Source organism: Dromiciops gliroides, chromosome 1, assembly GCF_019393635.1.
Source record: "Dromiciops gliroides isolate mDroGli1 chromosome 1, mDroGli1.pri, whole genome shotgun sequence".
NCBI lineage: Eukaryota > Metazoa > Chordata > Mammalia > Microbiotheria > Microbiotheriidae > Dromiciops > Dromiciops gliroides.
In genome coordinates this window covers 575961430-575985263 of record NC_057861.1, presented here as the reverse complement: position 1 = coordinate 575985263, position 23834 = coordinate 575961430, and the positions used below count along the sequence as shown (strand labels likewise).

At 39.5% G+C, this 23834-nt stretch overlaps 1 protein-coding gene across 1 annotated transcript in view; it reads left to right on the top strand.

The window, feature by feature from the left end:
- The first annotated feature begins 480 nt into the window (after positions 1 to 480).
- Positions 481 to 23834, top strand: part of TJP2 (tight junction protein 2) — a 164434-nt gene continuing 141080 nt past the window's right edge. Inside the window, exon 1 of the transcript XR_006353541.1 lies at positions 481 to 650. The gene's annotated coding sequence lies outside the window, so the exon portion shown is untranslated. The remainder of the gene's footprint in view (positions 651 to 23834) is intronic.

Genomic DNA, 23834 nt, shown 5'->3' with positions numbered 1-23834 from the left:
GCTTCTCAGAGACCATCTGGCCAAGCAGAGCCAGTGCTAAGAGCACTCCGGCGTGGGCGCTCACCGGCCCGGCTTGCCCTAGGATGGCGTCGGCGTGGGCCGGGGCCAACCTCCTTCCCGCCCCCCTCCCCAAAGTACCGCCGGGCTCGTAACGAATCTCGCTTCCCTCGGGAAGCGGAGAAACAGGTGTCGGGGTGGCTGCTGCCACCGCAGCTCGCTTCCTCTTACCCCTTCCTTCTTCCAGCGGAGGGCGTGAGGGGCAGCACCCCAGGGTGCTCACCTGGCCGCCGGGGAAGACGTACCGAGAGGAGGCGTGACTGCCCCTTCCCCCCCCCTCCCTCCCGTGGCTTGCCGCTTTCTCTCTCTTTTCCTCCTTTCTCCCAAACCTCCAAACAGGAAATAGCCTGAGTCACAATAATACACACACAGGAGCGGCGGCGGCTCCCACACCCAATCCCGGGTCAAGCTCCCAGCGCTCCGGCTCCACTGAGTCGCCAGCTAGCAGTGGGGGCAGCCCAGCGGCGGGAGAAGTCGCAAAGCCACTGCCCGAAGACCAGGGGCACCGGAGCTCTCCGTCCGAAGTCCTTCCCGGACTTTCCCCTCCTCGGCTGTTGCTGCCCCACGCCAGCCGCTCAGGCCGACGACTCCAGGCGAGTACCTCGCTTCCCTCCCCCGCTCCTCGCTCCAGCCACTCCCGCCCTCCCCCAAGGGCCAGGCGCCAGGGCGTCGGGGCACCCGGGCTGGTACTGGTGGCGCGGAGGCTTCCCCAGGGAGCCCAGATGAGCCCGGCGTGCAGAGGCTGGGTTGGCCGTCGCTAGGACTGCCTTCACTCCTGGCAGTGCCTTTAGGGCGCGGGGCGCGAGAGGATCCGTGGCGTTGGGCCCGAGCCTTTTGCGCCCCGGGGCACTCGTGGAGGCGGACGCAGTGAAAATTGCGTGTGGCCCTGCCTAGTCTCCGGGGACAGCAATCCTGTTTTAATTAGTGTGGGAGGCGACAGCCAGATTCTCTCTCTCTTTAAAATCTCTTTGTCTCTTGCTTTGGGGTTTGCTTCATTTTGGTCGTGGGAAGGAGCCCCTTGCCCAGGTCGGGGGTGGGGGTCTATACACTCGCTCCTCCCGCAGCTCCTTCTTTCCTCACTTGGGGTTACAGGTGTTCAAGAAGGGAGCGGGCCCCCCCCCCCCCATTTCCCCAGTCCGGCCCCAGCCTGCAATTATTCGGGACACATCCTGGATTGAAACTGTTTCACTTTCGCCTGAGATTCCCTTTAACGAGATTAAAAGGGCCTTTGCGCGATTCTGTCTGCTCTAGTGTTTTCTGGATGGTGGCGGGGGCCCGAGAAGACTTCCTTAATTAGTGTCTGCAGAGACCTTTGAGGGAAGGAGCTGGAGGGAAGGGCGTTACTTTGAGGAATCTGGGAAAGAGCTGGCTAGAAATAACACCGGCTGATAAATTGAAGTTGCTTATCCCACCCTCACTAGGGGAGCAGCAGCCAGTGGTGGTTTTGTATTTCTTTTCTACTTCTTTTAACCCGCTCCATCTCCACTTTTATTGGGTGCCTATTGTGTACATAGCTCGCTGGAGAAATTCAGAGTTTAAATAAATCCACCTGAGGGGAAAGAAGGATACGGTGGAATGGACTTGTTAAAAAAAATACAATAGGATGATAAATTTTCAGTAGTTTTCTGCAGAGTTGTTACAAATGTGAATCTGTATAGGATCTTAGATTTAAGGCTGGAAGGGACACTTAAAGAGGCTATTTAGTCCAACCTCATTTTAAGTTATGAGGAAACTTGTGGGCCAGAGGTCCAGGGACTTGCCCGTGGTCATACAGGTTAACAAGTGGCGGAGGTGCCGAAGTGCTCTGACTCCAAATCCAGAGGTCTATCCAATGTACAGAGCTGCGTGTCTTGTTATTGGCTAAAGGCCACTGAATTCCAGGCGTTCTTTAAGCCTGAGAAGGGAATTTCAAAACTGTTTTAAGTCCTGTCTGGGGGCTTTCTTTGGAGCTGGGTGTTAGTAGTTGAATGAATGAGTCCTTGCTATTTCCCTACTGAGAAATTATGTCCTGCTGCTTGCTTATTAACTGTAGTACTCTGGGGACTCCAGTCAATTATCCAAGGATTCCAAATCACTTTACTATTGCTCATTTCATATTATAAAATTTAGCCCCCTGAAAGGGGAAGCCCCTTCCTGCTTATGGATGGAGAGATAGAGATAAAAAGATAGTTTACTCCTAACTGCTAAGTGCTTTATGGCATCCTAGTAGTATCTATGAAATGTAGGATATGTTTTCTGTATTCTTATATTTTATTCTTAATCTTAGAAAAGTAAAACACACTCCCAAACCAATCCTACATCCTAGGCACCTCGGGTGACATAGCTCTGTACTGAGATTTAGAGAAAAATCAGTTTTTTAAAAATAGCAATATATCTCAAATTGTGTGAAAGTCTAGGGTTTTTTCCAAAGAAAGTTGTAAAAACAGTTTTTCCCTGTCAGCCTTGCACACATTCAGCTAAATGGGGAAATAAATCAGAATCAAAATGAAGAATTGAGGATCTGAAAGCAATTATTGAATGGATCTGTCAGACCTCTATATTCTCATTCATTTTTAAAAGATTAATTTCAATTAGTTTTTTTAAAAAAATGCACCAAAGCCCATTGTAGCTCATTGGATAAATGCCAAGAAAGCAAGTCAATATACTAGTGATGAAACAAACATCTGTGAAGCTAATTTAAATATCAGACCACAAATAAAGAATTCAAATAATTATGACTACTACAATTTAGGTTTCCTTCTGTTATGGGGGAAATTGGTGGGAGTTTGGGGTAGGGGGTTCTTAGGAATTCCTATTTAAAGAATTATACCTTCTTGCACACAAATCTAATTAGAATAAAATAATATTTTATTTAGGTGCTAGGGAATGGAAACCAAGAGAGAAGTCCAAGGATTTCTTGTGGGGAGAAGGCATGGCACAGAGGTGTGGCTTTCTGAGATACCTATCTCCGGAGCAGGAGACCGGAAGCTCCTTTTATAAAGGATCTATGGTGGTCTGATGAGGTGATCATCTGACTGTGGAAAGCTCCCTTATTGGGGAGGATCATCCCCCACTGGTCGAGGCTGGGGGAAGTTGGGTGAGGGGCGGCTCAGGATCTCTCAAGCCATCTCTCTCCCGCTCCTGCCACAAAGGCAACAGCCACACCTCTCTGAGGGGTGCCACTTATCTCTTTAGGTGTGTCTGTCTTTTGGTTTAGTTTCTCCAGGAGAAGGTTCTTTGATTTACCCAGAAAACTTCTGAGGTACCCTGGGCCCATAACACTTCTAAGTTATTTCTTTGAGAAGTATGTTGTGTTGCTCAGTTTAAAAAAAATAATAATTCCATGATTCAAGCCAAATTAGGAATAACCTAGCAAATACAAATGTAAAATTCATATTTTAAGCTAATATGTCTAATTGAACATCCCCCCATTAGCATATTTAAGTAAAGGAAAAATAAAAATTATCCTGAATCATCATACCTTATTCAGTAGTCTTCCCAGTTTTAAAGAAGTAGTTCATTCCTCTCACTAAAGAAGTTGTTCATAATGTTGGAATGTAATAAAGATTTGTTATTTAATACCACTGCCATTAAATGTTTGAAACTCATTTAAAGAGATTCTATTGCAGGGGTTCCAACATTTTATTTAAAGTGAAAGACTTTATCACTTAAAATGTGGAGTCTCCCTCCACTCCCAGTCAATAGTTTTTCACTAACTTATCCCAAAAAATAATAATAGCTGAATAAGGGGGCAGCTAGGTGGCACAGTGGATAGAGCACTGGCCCTGGATTCAGGAGGATCTGAGTTCAAATTTGGCCTCAGACACTTGACACTTATTAGCTGTGTGACCCTGGGCAAGTCACAACCCCCATTGCCCCACCAAAAAAAGAAAAAAGGCTGAATAAGTACCTGCTATGTTCCAAACACTTTATAAATATTTTTTCATTTGATTTTCATAACAACCCTGGGAGAGAGGTGTTATAATTAACCCATTTTACAATTGAGGAAACTGAGGCAAGGAGTAACTTGCCTAGGATTACAAAGTTAATAACTGTTTGAGGCTGAGTTTGAACTCAAGCCTTCCTGACTCCAGGCCCTGAATTCTTTCCATTGCCCCACTTAGCTGTCTACAGTACCTTTTGGATATTATACATAGTTTTATAACAGGGTATGTCCAAGTAAAGGGGCAATACCTATATTTGAATTTAAGAACCAAAGCCACATTAGCAATCAGGTATACCTCATTTTACTGTACTTAGCTTTATGGAAATTTGTAGATATTGGGTTGTTTGTTTTTTTTTTAAACAAATTGAAGATTTATTGCAATTGTGCCCTTTCCCCAACAGCTTCTGTGTCACATTTTGGTAATTCTCAAAATATTTCAAACTTTTTCATTATTGTTATATCTTTGTGGTGATTTGTGATTAGTGGTCTTTGATGTTACTTTTGTAATTGTTTGGGAGGGGGACGACATGACAAGAACTGCACCCATATAAGACAGCAAACTTAGTAAATGTTATGTGTGTTCTGCCTGCTCCACAAACCAGCTGTTCCTCCATTTCTCTCCCTCTCCTCAGGCCTCCCTATTCCCTGAGACACAACAATATTGAAATTAGCCCAATTAATAACACTGCAATGGCCTCTAAGTGTTCAGATGAAAGGAAAAGTCAATCAGTGAGGCAAGTATATTATCTTATTTTGTCCTTTGTTTGCCTCAGTTTCCTCATCTGTGAAATGAGCTGGAAAAGGAAGTGGCAAACCCCTCCAGTATCTTTGCCCAGAAAACCCCCAAATGGGATCATAAAGGACATGACTGAAACAACTGAACTACAAAATACATAAAAAATTCATAGACTATGCAAAAATTCATTAAGCAGTTAATGAGATATTCTGCCAGATTAGTTCTGGATTACTTTTTTTTTTTTGGTGGGGCAATGAGGGGTAAGTGACTTGCCTAGGGTCACACAACTATTAAATGTCAAGTGTCTGAGGCCAGATTTGAACTCAGGTCCTTCTGAATCCAGGGCCACCGGTGCTTTATTCACTGCCCCTGTGCCACCTAACTAGGATTACTTTTAAATAAATATCATTAAAATATCTGACTTTTGGTGAGTTATCTGCTTGCCCCTGGATGGGGCTATTCATCTTATACTTTGGAACTTCTGGCTTCCTTTTGATTGAAAAGCACTTTGAAATGTAGAAAGAAGGTAATTCAAATGGAGGAGAAGGGACTGTAGAAAATGCCTGTTTTCAAAAAGACTGCTAAAGGCCATCTCCTGCATTCCTTTCTCAGTTTGAGTGGTTTGAAGAAAAAAGGTTTCCTATACTAATACAGTAGGTTTCCAGTTCTCCCCTTTTCCACCCCCTCCACTACTCCCACTTGTGTCCTCTTCCCCCCCCCCCCGGGGAATTCTTTGGCTTTACTTGATTATTATGGCAACAGAATTTAAAGTTCCATTTTTGTTTGTTTTTTGTGGGGCAATGAAGGTTAAGCGACTTGCCCAGGGTCACACAGCTAGTGGCAAGTTTCTGAGGCTAGATTTGAACTTCTGGTCCTCCTGAATCCAAGGCCAGTGCTTTATCCACTGCGCCACCTAGCTGCCCCCTAAAGTTCCATTTTTAAGAAACAGAATAATCATGTTACATTCAAGCAGTCTGCATGTGAAAAAAAAATATTTCTCAGGCTCCAGGCTACAAATACTATGGATCACCTGCTCAAGATGCAACTCCTCTACATTAAACATAAAGGATAATTATGAATGTATGCATTCTTAATGCAAGGACTCAGACGTTACCACTCCAAAATTTAGTAAATTTTGTGTCCAAGATAGAGAAACTGAAGTTAACAAGAACTCCGTACACACTCTGTGAGATTCATGCCTAAAGTTTGACAGTGAAGAGAGGGTAGGATAACTAGGAGAAGAAGTAGAGTTAGAATTGAAGGTGATGTGTTTTTTTTTCAAGTTTTATGGATGCCTTTTGTTTTCCCCCTTTCTTCTTCCCATCATGGAAACTTCCTTTGAAATAAAGAACTATTAAAACTGACAAACCGACCTACGTGAGACAATATGCGCTATTAATACTTCACCTCCCTACCAAGAGGAGGGAAGTGTTTTAGCTCTGAAACCAAGATGTGTCATTGCACTTAATAAGAATTTGGCTTCCATTTAGTGTCATTTTCATTTACATCATCGTAAAGGACAATGCTGCCCTTTGGGAACTTCATCTATTCTCTGGGATACTTCATATCCTGTACATTAAAACTGATGGAAACCCTGGTGCTCTCCTTAGAGTTATTGCCTGCCCATGCTACTTTTCTTTTTCTTACTGCTTATTACTCTGCTAGTCTTGATATATATGTCAAAAATCTTAGGCCAAGTCAAGATTGTAAGCATGAAAGAAATATCCACTGAGTCTTACCATGTGCTTTTGCTTCTATGCCCTCTAGTTTTGCCATCTACCTTGCTATTGTACCCTTATAACTGGTGGCTTGTGATCTGAACTGTCCCTGAATCACCATATCTTTCCTATTTTTATATGTGTTATTCATTCTTTGTCAGTACTGTCCCACTTTTTGTGACCCCTGTTTTAGGTTTTCTTGGCAGAGATACTGGAGTGGTTTGCCATTTTTTTTCTCTAGCTCATTTTACAGATGAGGAAGCTGAGGCAAACAGGGTTAAGTGACTTGGCCAGGGTCACACTGCTAATAAGTGTCTGAGGCTGGATTTGAACTCAGGAAGATGAGTCTCCTGATAGTAGTCCTGGCACTCTACTTTGCCACCATATATGTGGCCTCTCCTAATTAAAATGTCAGCCACTGTCTTGTTTTTGTTTGTATTCCCAGTTCTTAACACAGTGCTTGGCATATGGTAAGTGCTTAATGAATACTTTTCCATTCTATTGTGCATATTGTTCTAGTTCTACTTTCTTAGCTCTCCATCATGTCATAGAAGCCTTCTTTGAATTTTTGTACAATTATTATTAACAACAAAAATAATAATAATTTATATAGCACTTGAAGATTTGCAAAGTATTTTACAAATATTAACTCATTTTGGTTTGTTTTTTTTTGCAAGGGGCAATGGGGGTTAAGTGACTTGCCCAGGGTCACACAGCTAGTTAAGTGTCAAGTGCCTGAGGCTGGATTTGAACTCAGGTCCTCCTGACTCCAGGGCCGGTGCTCTATCCACTGCACCACCTAGCTGCCCCAATATTAACTCATTTTATATCTAAAACAACTCTAGGAAATAAATGCTGTTATTATTGTAATTTTTACAGGTAAGGAAACTGAGGCACAGGTTAAAAATGACTTGTCCATAGGTAATATGGAAATATGTTTTGCATGACTTCACGTATAATTGATTGCCTTCTCAATGAGTGGGAAAGGGACTGAGGGAGATAATTGGGAACTCAACATTTTAAAAATGAATATTTAAATAAAGTTTAATTATTTTTAAAAATAGGGGGCAGCTAGATGGCGCAGTGGATAGTGCACCGGCTCTGGAGTCAGGAGTACCTGAGTTCAAATCTGGCCTCAGACACTTAACACTTACTAGCTGTGTGACCCTGGGCAAGTCACTTAACCCAAATTGCCTCACTAAAAACAAAAAACAAAACAAAACAAAAAAATATTTTTCTTAGGCCCTATTTAAACTTGAGGTCTTCCTGATTCCAAGTCCCAGGCTCTCTCCATTGTGCTCATACTCACAATTTTTTTATAGTTCAAATGCTATTCTCAAATCACCAGACTCAGCCTTCTTCTCTTGTTTCACCTTCATCCAGTTATTCAAAAAACATGAAACATCTAAACCAGAATTTACAGAAGTTTTATTTTTTCTCTTTTTCGGTTGAGCTTCCTATGCTAATGACTTTAAAGATGAAATTTAAAGATTTGATTGTTTGAGCTATTAATGTTTCTCTATTCTGCTTAAGCTAATGTGATATAAGCTGATTCTGAGAATCTGTGAAGACATATGGGAGTGTTTGACAATCCTTAGATGAAGGTCAAAGGGTTTGCTGTAAAGAAACTCAGGAAGGCCCCTTAGCCCATTCTGTTCTATTTTCACAGGATCCTTGGAACCTAAAGCTAATGTTATATTTCCACCTTTCTTGTTAATTTCAACAGGTCAAAATCCACATCCCTTGATCTTGTTTAAAAGGGGAAAAAAAACTTGCATTGAATTTCTCCTAGGGTAGGGAGAAAATGCCTGTATTGCCTTCTGTAGCTATCATGACCATACAAGCATTCCAGGTAGTTGTTTAGAATGTCTTGTGTTGTTTTAATGGGTGGGGAAGAGAGTTTTAATGTTGTCATTTGTTGTTATTATTGTTTGTCCTTTGTTCCTGAAGAGGATCGTGACATCGGGTGATGTCATCACTTGCATTGAATTAGATTTAAGTGAAGGAAGACTGTGCAAAGTCACCAATCTCACTCTCTCCTCCAGAGCTATCTGGGTCCAGTGGCAAGATGTACATCAGGAAGACTGGAGATAGCCTCTGATGTTTAAGGCAATTGGGGTTAAGTGACTTGTTTAGGGTCACAAAGTTAGTGTCTGAGGTGAGATTTGAGCTCAGGTCCTCTTGACTCCAGGGCCAGTACTTTATTCAATGTGTCACCTAGCTTCCCTATCCATCATTTCATGGTACCTTTCCTGTAGAAATCATCGCCTCTTAGACCTTTAAACCTCTTTTGATTAGGGATGAGGGTGATGATATTCTAGCTTTACACTTCACCTCTTTCCCAGTCATTCAAGTTTCTCTTAGAAGTGGGAGTTTTTCTTCAAATATTATAGAAGGCAGAAGAGAGGGGGACATAGGCATCATACCTCTGGCACCTCTCATTTAGATTGCTATATGAGTCAAAAAGAGTAATAATAGCTCCTGTTTAAATAACAATAGCTGGGGCAGCTAGGTGGTGCAGTGGATAAAGCACTGGCCCTGGATTCAGGAGGACCTGAGTTCAAATCTGGCCTCAGACACTTGACACTAGCTCTGTGACCCTGGGCAAGTCACTTGACCCCAATTGCCTTACCAAAATTTTTTTTTAAATTAATAATAAATAACAATAGCTAACCCATATACAATGCTTATTATGTGCCCAGCATGTGTGAAGTGTTTTACAATTATCTCATTTGATCCTCACAACAACCTTGGGAAGTCAGTGCTATTATTATCTCCATTTTACAGAGGAGAAAATTGAGGCAAGCACAGCTTAAGTGACTTGCCCATTGTCACACTGCTAGTGTCTGAGGTTGGATTTGAACTCAGAGGTTTCTGACTTCAGGCCCATATGCCACATAGGGTCATAGACCTGTGTGAGATACCAAAGCAGGTAGATTTGGAATTAACAGAGGCAAAAGAATAATAATTAATGGGTTGATGTGAATTTAGAGAGTAGTCCATAGTGGAATGGACTCGGCATCTCTTCTCTGATCCTGTGATATTTTTATCAATGACTTGGATGAAAGTCTAGATGAAAGTATTTATCAGATTTTCACTTATCATTAATATGGATAGGATAATTAACTCATTGCCTGACACAGTGTTCAAAAAAATTCAAGACTTAGAATGCTAGAATGATAGGACAATATAAAGAGATTGAGTTTCATAATAGTAAATTGTAAAATCCCAACACTTTAAAACAAAAATCTGAACACTTTGGTTCAAAAAAATCAAATTTACAATTTCAAAATGTGGGGGAGGCAAGAGCGTGTATGAAATAAAGCTTTAGTTTTAGTGGATTGGTAGCTTTGTATGAGTCACCAGTTTGACATGGCAGCCAGAAAAGCTAGTGGGAATCCAAGGCTAAGATTCAGGATGAAGGAGGTGTTTGTTCCTGGTCAAACCACATGGAGACTATCGTGTGCATTATTACTAGATTAATTGAGTGCCATGTTTTAGGAGGAACATTGCCCAGCTAGAGTGATCAGGATGGACTATGCCATATGAGGAATGGTTGAAGTGACTAGGGTTAATTGAGCCTGGCAAAGTGACGACTTAAGGGAACATAACTTTCTTTAAGAATTTGAAAGATTATTTTATAGAAGAGGGATTGGATTAGGTCGTCTTGGCCTAAGACTGGAGGAGTGAGTGGAAGTTATAGAGAAGCAGATTCAGGGCAGATATAAGGGAAAAAACCAAAAACAACTTTCTAACAATTATAGCTATTTAAACATGGAATGAATGGTCTGCCATGGGAAAGTAGTGGGTTCCCTTTCTTCCCCTCCCCATCTCCCCAAACTTGAAGAGGAGGCTAGATGGCGACTTGTCAAAGATGTATTATTATGATGTTATTTGTTATTATATTGTTGTCATATGTTGTTATAGAAGGGATGCTTCCTCAGATGTAGGCTGGACTTTGCGATTCTGTGCCTCTGTAATTTGGTTTGGGAGATAAAACTAATAACAAAGTGTTAGCAAAACATGGCCATATATTATTGGAAATGTCATCCATTTCCAAGCCTGAAGAAATTGTTAGTAGGACAGTTTCTCTCTGCACCTACTCCCTTTGCTCCCCATCTGCTTTTGATTTGTTTCCATATATTATCAAGGTATTCTGGAGAAGAGGAGCAAGGACCAGTAAAGAGCCAAAAACTAAGTACATTTTAATTTAGTTATACCCTTTTAAATTTTAATTTGTGTGTTTTCATGTATAGTATATTTATTTATTATACTTATGTGGATCTTTGATCTTATGAGAGTGGGTGTTCTAATGATGTAAATTTAAAGTCATCCACCCCTTCTCATTCTGTATAGCTGAAAAAACTAAGGCCCAGAGAGATTGTAATTTGCCCAAAGTCACACATTTAATAAGTGTCTGACATGGGACTTGAACCTAGGTCTTCTGATTCTAAGTTTAGAGGCATATTCACTATGTTCCTCTTGTCCATGTTCAATGGCAAATTCTCCATAGAGATTCTATTCAGTGTACTGAATTCTCTAAAGCTTTTAGCTTTCCAGGAATATTCATTAAATACATACTAGATAATGGATGCTTTGTGAAAATATTGAGAAATAAATGTGGTATTTATATATGGACTTGGAGTCAGGATGATCTGAGTTCAAATCCTTTCTCTCAGGGACATTAAGTCCCTGGACTTAACCTTCTGCCTGCTTTGGTTTCTTCCTTTGTAAAATGGGGATGATAATAGCATCTACTTCCCTAGCTGATTGTGAGGGAGGAAAATGCAATTAGGATATATAAAGTGCTTGGCAAACATAGTGCTTTACATATGTTTGCTATATCATTATTACTTATTCCACTCACTTCAAGGCAGTTCAGTGATATAATTTTATTAATCCTCATAGGATTAAAAAAATTCCAGATTCGGTGAAGATGACCTATAAATAATAAATTTCTAAAAATGTGTATAACATAGAAGACTATTTTTAAAGATCTGAGCCAAACTTTTAATACTTTCCTGTTTCACTATGTTGTATTCTAGTAATTATTTTTATAAAATCCAAATCCATAAAGTAAAAGAACATGAGCATCCTTTTATCCATCTTTTGAACTTTACTGAATCTTATATGTAAATAATTATTGTGTTCATTTTAAACTGTAAATGTATAAACTTAGGTATTCTAAACATAATGAAAGAATTCTCAAAGACCAGATCAATGGAGGGGAAGGTGAATGGGGGAAGAGGGTTTCCAGAATGCTATATTATCAGACTGTTGGAGAAGATGGAGTGGAAGATGGGATAGAAGAACACAGTTGGAAACTTTAGAGAGTTCACCAGTATCTGAGTGAGGGAGAAGGGGGAAATATTGAAGCTTAGTTTGTTTTCTTTTTCATGTATCACTGGTGTGCATTGTCAAATAGGCAAGTTTTGTTAGGTACTATGGTATACTATGGTGTGGGAGTAGTCCGATTCAAGGCTTGGCTCTGCCACTTACTAATTTTGGCCAAGTACTTCACCTCAGTTTCCTCTTCTCTAAAATGAAATGGTTTTGCTCGGTTCCTTTTAGCTCTTTCTTTCTATGACTAATGTATCATGGCAATGAGTCAGCCTATAATAAAAGGTAGGGCTCCGAAAAGCTTGGAGCAGTTCAGCTGGGGTGGCCTGGGGATTCCTTTCTGTTGATTTAGTGTTCTCTGGGTTCCTGGTCCACTGGGAAAGGCAGTCAATAGTTTGTGTGACTGCTTTGTGTTTCTTGAGGGCATTCATAGGCATTCTACATATTGATGGGGTTCATCATACTTGGGCATGGGTGGTCACTGGATAGAATGAGTTAGACAAAGGTTAGAATCAAGAAAGTACTGTTCTTGTTCAGGTTGGGGAGAGGTAAGTGTACGGGCCATATTTAATATGGGGAGAGTTAATTGGGTGGCTCACTGTAATATTGGGGTTCAGAAAATAACGAGGGACCTCTAGGTCCAAAGCTTCCTCCTCTCTGAACTGCCTTTTTTAGCTTTTTCTCCCAGGCCAATAAGAAAGGAGCTTAACAGCCTCTTTTCCACAAACAAATCAGGTTTTATTAAAAGTCAAGGACAGGGGGTAGTAAGGAGGTGTAGTGGATAGAGCACCAGCCCTGGAGTCAGGAGGACCTGAGTTCAAATCTGGCCTCAGACACTTAACACTTATTAGCTGTGTGACCCTGGGCAAGTCACTTAACCCCAATTGCCTCACAAAACAAACAAACAAACAAACAATCAAAACAAAACAAAACAAAAGTCAAGGATGGGGCAGCTAGGTGGCACAGTGGATAAAACACCAGCCCTGGATTCAGGAAAACCTAAGTTCAAATCCAGCCTCAGACCCTTGACACTTACTAGCTGTGTGACCCTGGGAAAGTCACTTAACCCCCCCCATTGTCCCACCAATAAAGTCAAGGACAAGGGAATAGGGAAAGAGGAAAATGGATAATCTCCCTGGCTCTAGCAAAGGCTGTCTCAAGCCCAAACTTGCTTTCAGCTCACCTAATTCAAAGAGCTAGATTGTATTAACTCACTAACAGGACCACCAAGGGTCTGTAATTTCTATGGGAGTCAGCTGTTCAGCTTGTCTCCAGTCTGCTCTGAAAGCTTCTTCAAGGCCAGAGAGAGTGAGAGAGCCACTTCCTGTTGGGGGTCAATTTTCTACCTTTTTCTTCCTTCCCCCAAAGGGGAGGTCCTTCAGGTTATGTGACTGAGACTGGTTCCCTGTTGATGACGAAGTCCACAGCCTCTGAGGGCACTCCTTCTCAGGGTTGGCCAAGTTTAGACTAGGTTAACAGGGCTGGCCAGGTGTGGCTAAAATCTAATCATCTTTAAATGGGTACTTAGTAGTTTCTCATTCACACCCAATTCAAACACTACTAGATCAATCAAGTTGGACCCCTGGGCATCTGCTCCATTCCATTATTTTACCACATAAGCCAAAGGTTTTATTTATATCTCTATCTAAAATTTGGAGGGCAATGAGGATTAAGTGACTTGTCCAAGGTCAAACAGCTAGTAAATGTCAAGTGTCTGAGGCTGGATTTGAACTCAGGGCCTCCTGAATCCAGGGCTGATGCTTTATCCACTGTACCACCTAGCTGCCCCCAGGTTTTATACCTATATCCTGCAATTAATAGGGTATAAAGAGGTAACAAAGAGTTGGGAATTTGAAATTATTCATGGTCCATTCTGATGAGAGTGAGTTCAAGCACCCCCTACCTTCATTTCCCCCTCCATTGTAAAAACTCTTCCTTGAGAACGTTTTTTTTTTTTGAGAAATCTTTTCTCTATTCTAACTCTATCTTCCCTCTTCTCCCACTGCATTACTTTTTTTTTAACCCCTTCATTTTTTTTAGATCATTCCTCCATAATTAACTCATACCCATGTGCTCTATGTAAGCTCCTTTTAACTCCCCTAATGAGAAAGTTCTTAAGAGTTACATGTATCATCTTCCCATATAGTAATGTACACAGTTTAATATTATTGAGTCTCTTGTAATTACTCTTTCATGTTTTATGCTTCTCTTGTCTTCTGTTTGAATGTAAAATTTTCTATTTAGCTGTGGTCTTTCATCAGGAATGTTTGAAAGTATTTAATATCAATTTCCTCTCCCCCCCAAAAATGATACTCAGTTTTGCTGGGTAGGTTATTTTTGGTTATAATCCTATTTCCTTTGCTTTCCTGCATATCATATCCCAACTTCTCTTCTTTTGTAAGGCAGAAGCAGCTAAATCTTGGTGTGATCCTGACTATGGCTCCATGATATTTGAATTTCTTTCTGACTGCTTGAAGTACTTTCTCTTTGACCTGGGATCTCTTTCAGGAGGTGAATTCTTTCAGTTTCCATTTTACCCTGTGGATCTAAGATATTAGGGCTTTTTTCCTTGGTAAGTTCTTGAAATTTGATGTCTAGGCTCCTTCTTTGATTATGACTTTCAGGTAGTCTAATATTTCTTAAAAACCTCTCGTCAATATATTTTCAAGATCAGTTGTTTTTCCAATGAGATATTTCACATTTTTTCTATTTTTTTCATTCTATTGACTTTATTTTATTGTTTCTTGCTGTCTCATGGAGTCATTAGCTTTCCTTTGCCCAATTCTGCTTTTTTTTTTTTTTGAGATTAGATTACTTTATTGTATTTAGGATTTTTTTTATCATAAAAGTATTTTATTATTTTCTAGTTACATGTGGAGATAGTTTTCAACATTTGTTTTTGTAAGATTTCTATTTTCCATTTAAAACAACTACAATATTTACAGGCTGTTTCCAGTAATACACATGTAGACACAAGTGAGTACATATATCCCTATTTCCAATCAATATCTATATGCTGGTAGAGGCAATGTATGCTTTTCAGAGCAGAGCCCATTATCAGAAAAAGTAAATCCATTATTTCACACTCACACCTTCCTTCCTACTAGCTACTTTATATAGTCTTCCTTCCATTTCCTTAAATGGAAGTAAATGTGTTCAATATAAGGATGCAGTTTTTCTAAAAGCAAAAGCAGATATTTTTCCCCATTTCTATTTTTATTTTCTTTCTTTTTTTTTTTTTTGGTGAGGCAATTGGGGTTAAGTGACTTGCCCAGGGTCACACAGCTAGTAAGTATCAAGTGTCTGAGGTTGGACTTGAACTCAGGTCCTCTTGAATCCAGGACCGTTTCTTTATCCACTGCGCCACCTAGCTGCCCCCATTTCTATTTTTCAATTGTGAAATCAAGCTTTATAGTCTGAAGGCTTGTGAAACTTAAGTATACTAGACCCTGGAGGTCATTTGGAGCAGCCATCCTTATATTCATTTCTTTATTTTGAAAATAGAACAATCTTGAACTGGGGGAACAACAATTAGCAGTTCATTCTCACCCCTGTGCTAAGTGACCTTCATTTCTTCCAGTTTGGCTCTAACAAGTCAGAAGTCAAAGATTTCTAGTTACAAATTTTTCTCCCTCTCTCCCTTCCCTCCCCTCCCCTCTCCCTAAGACAGCAAGCAAACTGCTATAGATTATGTATGTATCATCACATTAAACAAATTTCTGCATTAGTCATGTTGTGAAAGAAGAATCAGAACAAAAGGGAAAAACCTCAAAAAAGAAAAAACAAAAACACAAAAAGTAGAAACAATATGGTTCAATCTGCATCTAGATTTCACGTTTTTTTTTTTCTGGATTTGGAGAGCATTTTCCATCATGAGTCCTTTGGAATTATCTTGCATTGCTGAGAAGAGTTAGGTCTATCACAGTTAATCATCACACAATGTGGTTGATACTGAGTATAATGTTCTCCTGGTTTTACAAATCTCACTCAGCATCAGTTCATGTAAGTCCTTCCAGGTTCTCTGAAATTTGCCTGCTTATCATTTCTTACAGCACAATAATATTCCATTACATGCATATACCACAACTTGTTTAGCCATTCCCCAATCGATGGGCATCCCCTCAATTTCCACCAATTCTGCTTTTTAAGGAATTATTTTCTTCAGAGAGCTTTTGTACTTCTTTTCTCATTTGGCCAATTCTACTTTTTTTTTTTTTGGTGAGGCAGTTGGGGTTAAGTGACTTGCCCAGGGACACACAGCTAGTAAATGTCAAGTGTCTGAGGCCAGATTTGAACTCAGGTCCTCCTGAATCCAGGGCCAGTGCTTTATTCACTGTACCATCTAGCTGCCTCTGGGAAATGTTAATTGCTTTTAAAGTTCTGTGGGTTTCTGAATGTCATATTTCTATCAGATATATTTGCCACGGTGCTTTTTTTTCTTTTTTCTTTTTTTTTTTAAATTTTATTTTTGAGGCAATTGGGGTTAAGTGACTTGCCCAGGGTCACACAGCTAGTTAAGTGTTAAGTGTCTGAGGCCGGATTTGAACTCGGGTCCTCCTGAATCCAAGGCCGGTGCTCTATCCACTGCGCCACCTAGCTGCCCGATTTTTTTCTTAATTATTGCTTTCTCTTTGTCCTTTCCTTCAGCTAGGAGTTGCCTGGTATGTTGCTAGGCAAGATGGGGGGGGGGCATCCTCTGGTTCATCACCCATCTCCCCAGGGGGGCATCCTCCTTCTTCCTTACCTTTGTTTCCCTTCACTGCCCTCCTTGGTAGTCCCTATTTTCAGGACCCACCTAAACTGCTTGGTTTTTCAAACCGCTCGGATAACGTGGGAACCACCAACTATTCCATCTGGTGAGAAGGTGTATCCCTAGGCCTTACCATCTGCCTTGCTTCTATACTTTACAGACTTTGACACTGTCATCTACCTAGTGTATCTATTATTGCAAGCAAAGGCTCCCTGGACCTCACCATCCATCTATCCATTCCATGAACCTTAGAACTTTCTCATTTCTCCTGCAGCTGAACTTTCTTTTATATGTTGTCTTCCTCAGTTAGAGTATGGGCTCCTTGGGAGCAAGGCCTGCCTTGATTTTTCTATTTGTATACCCAATGCTTAACACAAGGAGCAGCAGAATATAAATAGCACCTTAAGGTTTGCAAAACACCTTTTATAATTATTACCTCGTTTTAATCTCACAATCATTACCCCCATTTTTTAACAGGTCAGAAAAGTGTGACAACTTTAAGTAACTTGGTCAGAGTCACACAGCTAACGATTGTCAGAAGCTAGATTTTAAGTTAGTTCTTCTTGACTCCAAATCTCATACTCTATTCATCCTGTTTCATAGTAACTATTTAATAAATGATTTTTCATTTTTTCCTTCCTTCAAAAGAGCTTTCCTGATTGCCCTAGGTAATCTCTACCTCCCCCATCACTTCATCTTTATGTTGTCTATAACCATTCCACAAGCCTTAAAACCTGTGAAATTACTGAGCCTCCCCTCCTTTTCCTTTCCTTTCTCTTCCTTCCCTCCTCTTCTCTTTTTTGATGCTGACTATCCTCAACTTGCCCAGGAATGAGGATGGAAGTCATAGTCTGGATCAAAATGGTTTGTAAATATGGTACTTTAAGTTTCTGCCTTTTATCAATCAGCTCATAAAATCATGAGATTTAGAGTCAGAAGGAACCTTAGAGGACATGTAGACCAAATCCCCTCATTTAACAGATGAGAAAAATGACTTGTACAAGATAGTAAATAGTAGTCAGAATTTGATGCCAGGTCTTCTGATTGCAAATCTGTTATTCAAAAAAATTTAGTTGCATTGGACCTAGTTGGCTTGTTTATTTATTTTCTGATGAATTCAGATTTTCTTGTGACTATTTCTGGCCACGTTTTATCTATCTATCTATCTATCTATCTATCTATCTATCTATCTATCTATCTATCTATCTATCTATCTATCTATTTTAAAAATTTCTCTTGTTAATTTTTAGGGGGTGCATGGGGACCTAAGAATCTTTACAAACTCATGCTCCCATCTTCTTCATCTGTCTATTTTGTCGGGAAGAAAATTAAGCATGAGGAAAATTAAATGATCTTCTCAAAAACATATAGCTGTTAGTATCAGATTAAAAAATTTAATACAGTTTCTCCTGACTCCACTGGTCTCTTTATGCTTTATAATGAGCAATAGGGACAATGTTTCAGACTTGGACTTGGTTCATACCTAAATGTCAGTCTGGCTATGTCCAGATGCCATCTGACTACAAGAACATCTGCCTCTGCCCTTACCTTCATGGCAGCCAAGCTGTTCCATAAACCAATGTCTGATTTGATATTATTTTGGTTTTTTGTTTTTTTTGCAGGGCAATGAGGATTAAGTGATTTGCCCAGGGTCACACAGCTAGTAAGTGTCAAGTGTCTGAGGCCGGATTTGAACTCAGGTCCTCCTGAATCCAGGGCCAGTGCTCTATCCACTGCGCCACCTAGCTGCCCCTTGATGTTATTTTGAATTCCTAAACAAGGTGGTTCTCTCAAACTGGAACTTTACCTTTCAAAGCAACTATTTGGCATATTTGTTTCCATTTTTTATTTAACAAGTTTTTAAAAATTAGGAGGATTCACCATAGCTGGGGGGAGGAGTGTAAATATGTCTTCAGTGTGCCCTGTGAATGTGTGAATTATAAAATAATATTTGGCTACCCTATTTTTGCACATTTTTTTAACATCTTTAGTAACTAAGAAATAGTTACCCCAAAATATCCAAAACCCAAATCTCAGAAGAAAATCCCATAATAAATATATGCTTAAATATGGTATTTTGGCCAGATTTATTTTATTCAATGTGTTATTGTCCTTACATGTTTTTATGAGGCAGTTTATACAAAGAGCACACTTTTAGAAAATTGAATAAATAAATAAATTAAAAAACAGAACAATTCTACTTATGGAACCACTGTAAATTCTTTCCTGTATTTAATAATACAGAATTCTTTTCATAATGAAAGTCTTACTTTACTGGCCCAATTTTGACCTTGTTGATGAAAACATTGGAAAAGAATAGATATATTGTTCTAAGAAAATTTTTTTACTTTAAAATATTTATATGCCTTGGAAAAGGAATCTTTGAAAGAGAAATTTCTTAATATTGTCTGAGCTTCACATAAGTAAAAACACCTTAAAATGAGAGGTATAGATAGTATAATACAGTGGGAAAGGATACTTGCTTTGGTCCTAGGGGACCTGGGTTCAAAAACACTGTACCTCTTATGAACTTAAGGAAGTCATTTAACCCTTTTAGGGACTCAGTTTCCTCATTTGTAAAATGAAGGGTCCTAAATCTATGATAGCAGGCTTTATAAAGCACCCTAGATGGTGTGGTGGATAAAGTGCAGAGCCCGATGACAGGAAGACTCATCTTACTGAGTTCAAATCTGGCCTCAGACACTTACTAGCTGTTTGACCCTGGAGAAGGAAATGGCAAACCACACCAGTATATTTGCCAAGAAAACCCCAAATGGGGTCACAACAAATTGGACATGACTGAAACGACTGAACACCAACAACATAAAGCACTTATGATGATAGCAAGTTTGATTTGAAATTTTTTCCTTGTGTTATGTAACTTTTCTAATGTGAAGGAATTTTCTGCTTCAGTTCTTTATGGTGCATCAGTGAAAAGTCTATGTGTTAGACCAAAGGCTATTATTGTTTAAGTGTAACTATATTTTCCTCTCAGAATTGACCAGGGTGATGATGCCCCTCCCCCATTTTCCCCCTCTCAGAGGTAACAATTATAGTCAGAAGATATTATGCTATAGGAAAATTCCCAGGTAAAATTTCTGCTAATCATTTCTTGACCAACCTGTTGGACCAATGCCAATTAATACCATGGAATCCAGGCTGTCTAGGGGAAATATTAGAAATTTTTCCAAGATATTTTGCCCACTTTTCTAAAGTACTTATAGTCCAAAATAAAAGTTAAATGTCTCATGTTGGCTGTTAGAAATCACAAATAGAGGCAGCTAGGTGGTGTAGTGGAGAGAGCACCGGCCCTGGAGTCAGGAGGACCTGAGTTCAAATGCGGCCTCAGACACTTAACACTTACTAGCTGTGTGACCCTGGGCAAGTCACTTAACCTCAATTGCCTCACTAAGAAAACTAAAAAACAAACAAACAAAAAAAACTTAGAAATCACAAATATGGGCAACTAGGTGGCAAAGTGGATAAAGCACTGGCTCTGGACTCAGGAGTACCCAAGTTCAAATCCGACCTCAGACACTTGACACTTACTAGCTGTGTGACCCTGGGCAAGTCACTTAACCCTCATTTCCTCACAAAAAACCAAAAAACACAAAACCAAAAAAAGAAATCACAAATATTAACTAATGTGCATTGTAGGTAGAAATAAATATTTATATAGAGATGTCCTGCAAGGAATCTGAATTTGCCGGCTCAATAAATTAAGGACTGGACATTGCAACCTGAAAATTCCTTAATTATTATAGGTCATCCCCTTATAGGTATAAATAAATGCTATTCTGTCCTTATTTTCATATTCAAATAAATGTACTCTTTGTTGAGTTTTGTTAGGAGTAAAACAAAATGTGTGGAAGCCTAATTTTGTCCCAAGTGTAGGGAAAGCTAGCTAGGGTTTACTTATAAATTAGATACTTTGGCACCAGTCTTTGGACATTAAGCATTTATTAAAGAGTAAAGAGAGAACACGTACAGTTCAGAAAGATAGGAAAGCCTATCTACCCTAGAGGAGAGATAAGAGTTCAGCCTGGCCTCCTTCTTCTCCCAAGTCTTCTGCCACCATGAGTTTGTTCGAGCAATGAACTGTGAGAGAGAGAGAGAGAGAGAGAGAGAGAGAGAGAGAGAGAGAGAGAGAGAGAGAGAGAGCAGCACTTCCTGTGTCCACTGGAAGAGGCAGTCCTTACACATTGCTTCAAGCTGATTGGCTAGCGTAAACCAAATCCATTGGTTCACTGGACTTGAGGGTGGTCTCGTGTTGATGTCATTGTCCACTGTCTCTGAGAACACTCCCTCTTGGGAGTCAGGCAGGTGTGGTTTTAATCAAGTCAACTTTAAGTGAGCTAATCAGCAGTCTCACTTAATTCAATCAATCTAAATCAATCTCCTCTGGTTGGGGCCTTTGGGCATTGGCAAAAACCCCATTATTTCTTGCAGTTTACTACCATATATATATTATCAGTAACCAGAAATACCCAAGACTGAATGGCTCTTTTACTGTTATGACTGTTATTAAGGGCAGCTGAGTAGTACAGTAGAATAGATACCTACTATCTCTATGACCTTGGGCAAGTCACTTAACCACTGTTTACCTTGGTTTTCTCATCTGTAAAATGGATATAATCATAGTACCTACCTTCCAGAGTTGTCATGAGGATAAATGAAATAACAATTGTAAAGTGCTTAGCACCGTGCCTGGCACATGGTAATTGCTATATAAATGGTGGTTCTTATTGTTTTTATCAGAGCCAACATTGGATTATTAATTAGAAAAAGCAAAGTATATTTAATAGCTTCTACCAGTCAACTGAAACTGTTCTCTTGAAGGTCACTAATGACCTCTTAAAATATTTTATTGATGACTAACGCACAACAAAATGTTCTACAACCATAGTCCATGACTTTTCCTTGCAACAAAGTTATTTTAACATCACTCATCTGGAACCAACATTGATCATTTGTCTTTGATCTGAATTAATGAAATCACAGATTTAGAGCTAGTAGACCCCTGAGAGGCCATCTACTCCAACTCCTTCAGGTTATAGTTGAGGAACCTGAGACCTAGAGAGTTTAAGTGATTTGTCCAAAGTGATGTTCTTTGTGGACATTGTTCTAATTCTGCTTCTTTTGCTCTATATCTGACCACATTTCTATGTATTTCCCCTATACTTTATTCCTTAAGGGGAAGAAGTAATTCATTACATTCACATGTCAATTTATTTAGCCATTTCTTCCTCAATGGGCATATACTTTTTTTCTCCCAGGCTTCTGTCAATCAGTGAACATACCATGTACCAGACATACTGTTAGGAATTGGGAATACAAAGGAATGCAAAAGACAGTCCCTGCTCTTGAGGAGACCATAGTCTAAACAATTATGTTTAATAGCATAAATGGGAAATAATTAACAGAAGGAAGGCGCTAGAATTAAGAGGGATTAGGAAAGGTACTTTATAAAAGATGAGATTTTAGTTGGGACTTAAAGGGAGCCCCGTCTTTGACAAATACAAGTATATGACCATGGAAAAGTCACTTATTGTCCCCTCAGTGCCATAGTAAGACTGTAAGTTATAGACCAGTTTGTATTGGAGTTTTCTACATGATGGAATCATGGGTCTTGAACAAAAATTAATTTTCTTGTTCAGTTCAACTGTACAGACATTTATGAAATGCCTACTGTAGGCAAGACCTATATATTTCTTTTCATTCCTACATGATTTCATATTTGAATACTTAGCATCTATCACAGTGCACTTCATAAATGTTTATTTAATTTAATTGAGAATTCATAGAACTGCACAATTTTAAAGTTGGAAGAGAAATTGGAGATTTTAGTTCAACATCTTATTCAACAGGGCAGATGCTGCCATCTGCCACTGCTATCCCAGGGATAATGATGCCTGGATTCTAATGGACCCTTTAAAGCTCAAACTTCAAGGTCTTTCTTGGGACAAGGTCGGAAGGAAGAAGCCAGGGTCCTTTCCTTCTCTCACCTCCTCAAAGGCTGAGCTAGAAGTTCCCTCAGCCTAAGCTGCCAGTTGCTTACTTTTCTTAGGTCCCAAGCTGGTTCACTATTTTATAAAATGACCCATAATGCATGACCTCAACCTATACAAACACATTTCCTATAATTTTCACTCTAGTTCATATGCTGTCTTTCAATGACTTTCCTCAAATATTTAGTCTAGAATCTTTTATTAAGATTTGTTTTCAGGGGCAGCTAGGTGGCTCAGTGGGTAAAGCCCTGGATTCAGGAGAACCTGAGTTAAAATCCAGCCTCAGACACTTGACAGTTATTAGCTGTGGGGCCCTGGGAAAGTCACTTAACCCTCATTGCCCCAACAAACAAACAAAAAAAACCCCAAACCAAAACCAAACAAAATTTGTTCTCACCTGGTTAATGTATCAGAATGTTATCCTTTGCTTTGAATATGATGGTCTAATTGATCAACTGATCAATAATGCCCACCCTTACATACAAATGGATGCTCAGAAAGATCATTGAAACTGTTATGAGTAATTCAGGCCCAAGATGAACATGAACATTTGTTACTGAGGAAAGAGTAGATACCCCCAATAATTTTAATTAGAGAAGTATTGGGGAAGAAGACTACATAGCTTTGGTTTGGATGTCTAATGGTTCCTTTTTCCAGTTTATGTTTCCTATGCACATGTAGTTAGTTTAGAGCTTTATTCAGTATTCAGACAACCAGGCAATATAGTTTCTACCTATAAAACAAGGGGGAAATTGGTAGCATTAGTGAATAGGGCATCCATTAGAATCCAAAGGGGGTAAAAGAATTGTCAAAATTTTTCTTAATTCTTTGCCCAAAGTAAGGAGTTCATTCCACCAAGAAAGTTCTATATTTTAACTTAAACCAAAATATTGCCTGCCACTTTTTAGCAAAATACAGCCTTTGAAAGAAGACTTTTAAAATGGGAAAGTGTGTTTTTCATTTTAGTCCTTTTAGAAGCAGGGAGACTTTCTGGATCAATTATTACTAGCCCTTATTTAGAAGTAAATCACCTCCTGTGCCATTAGTACTTGAAAGATTATCAGCCTCAAAGATTTATCTGAGGATTAACAAATTGGAGTGTGTGCATTAGATAACTAGGCTTAGAACAGACCATGATTGTCCTGAAAATCATTTTCATTAGTGCTTTATTCAAAGATCCACAGAATTATATAACACTTGACATTTCAGGGGAATCCAGCAGAGCTTCTTTTTTGTTTTTGTTGGGGTTTTTTGGCCATTTTCCCCTTGCAAAGTTATTTTTATAACTGTAGCTTATAAT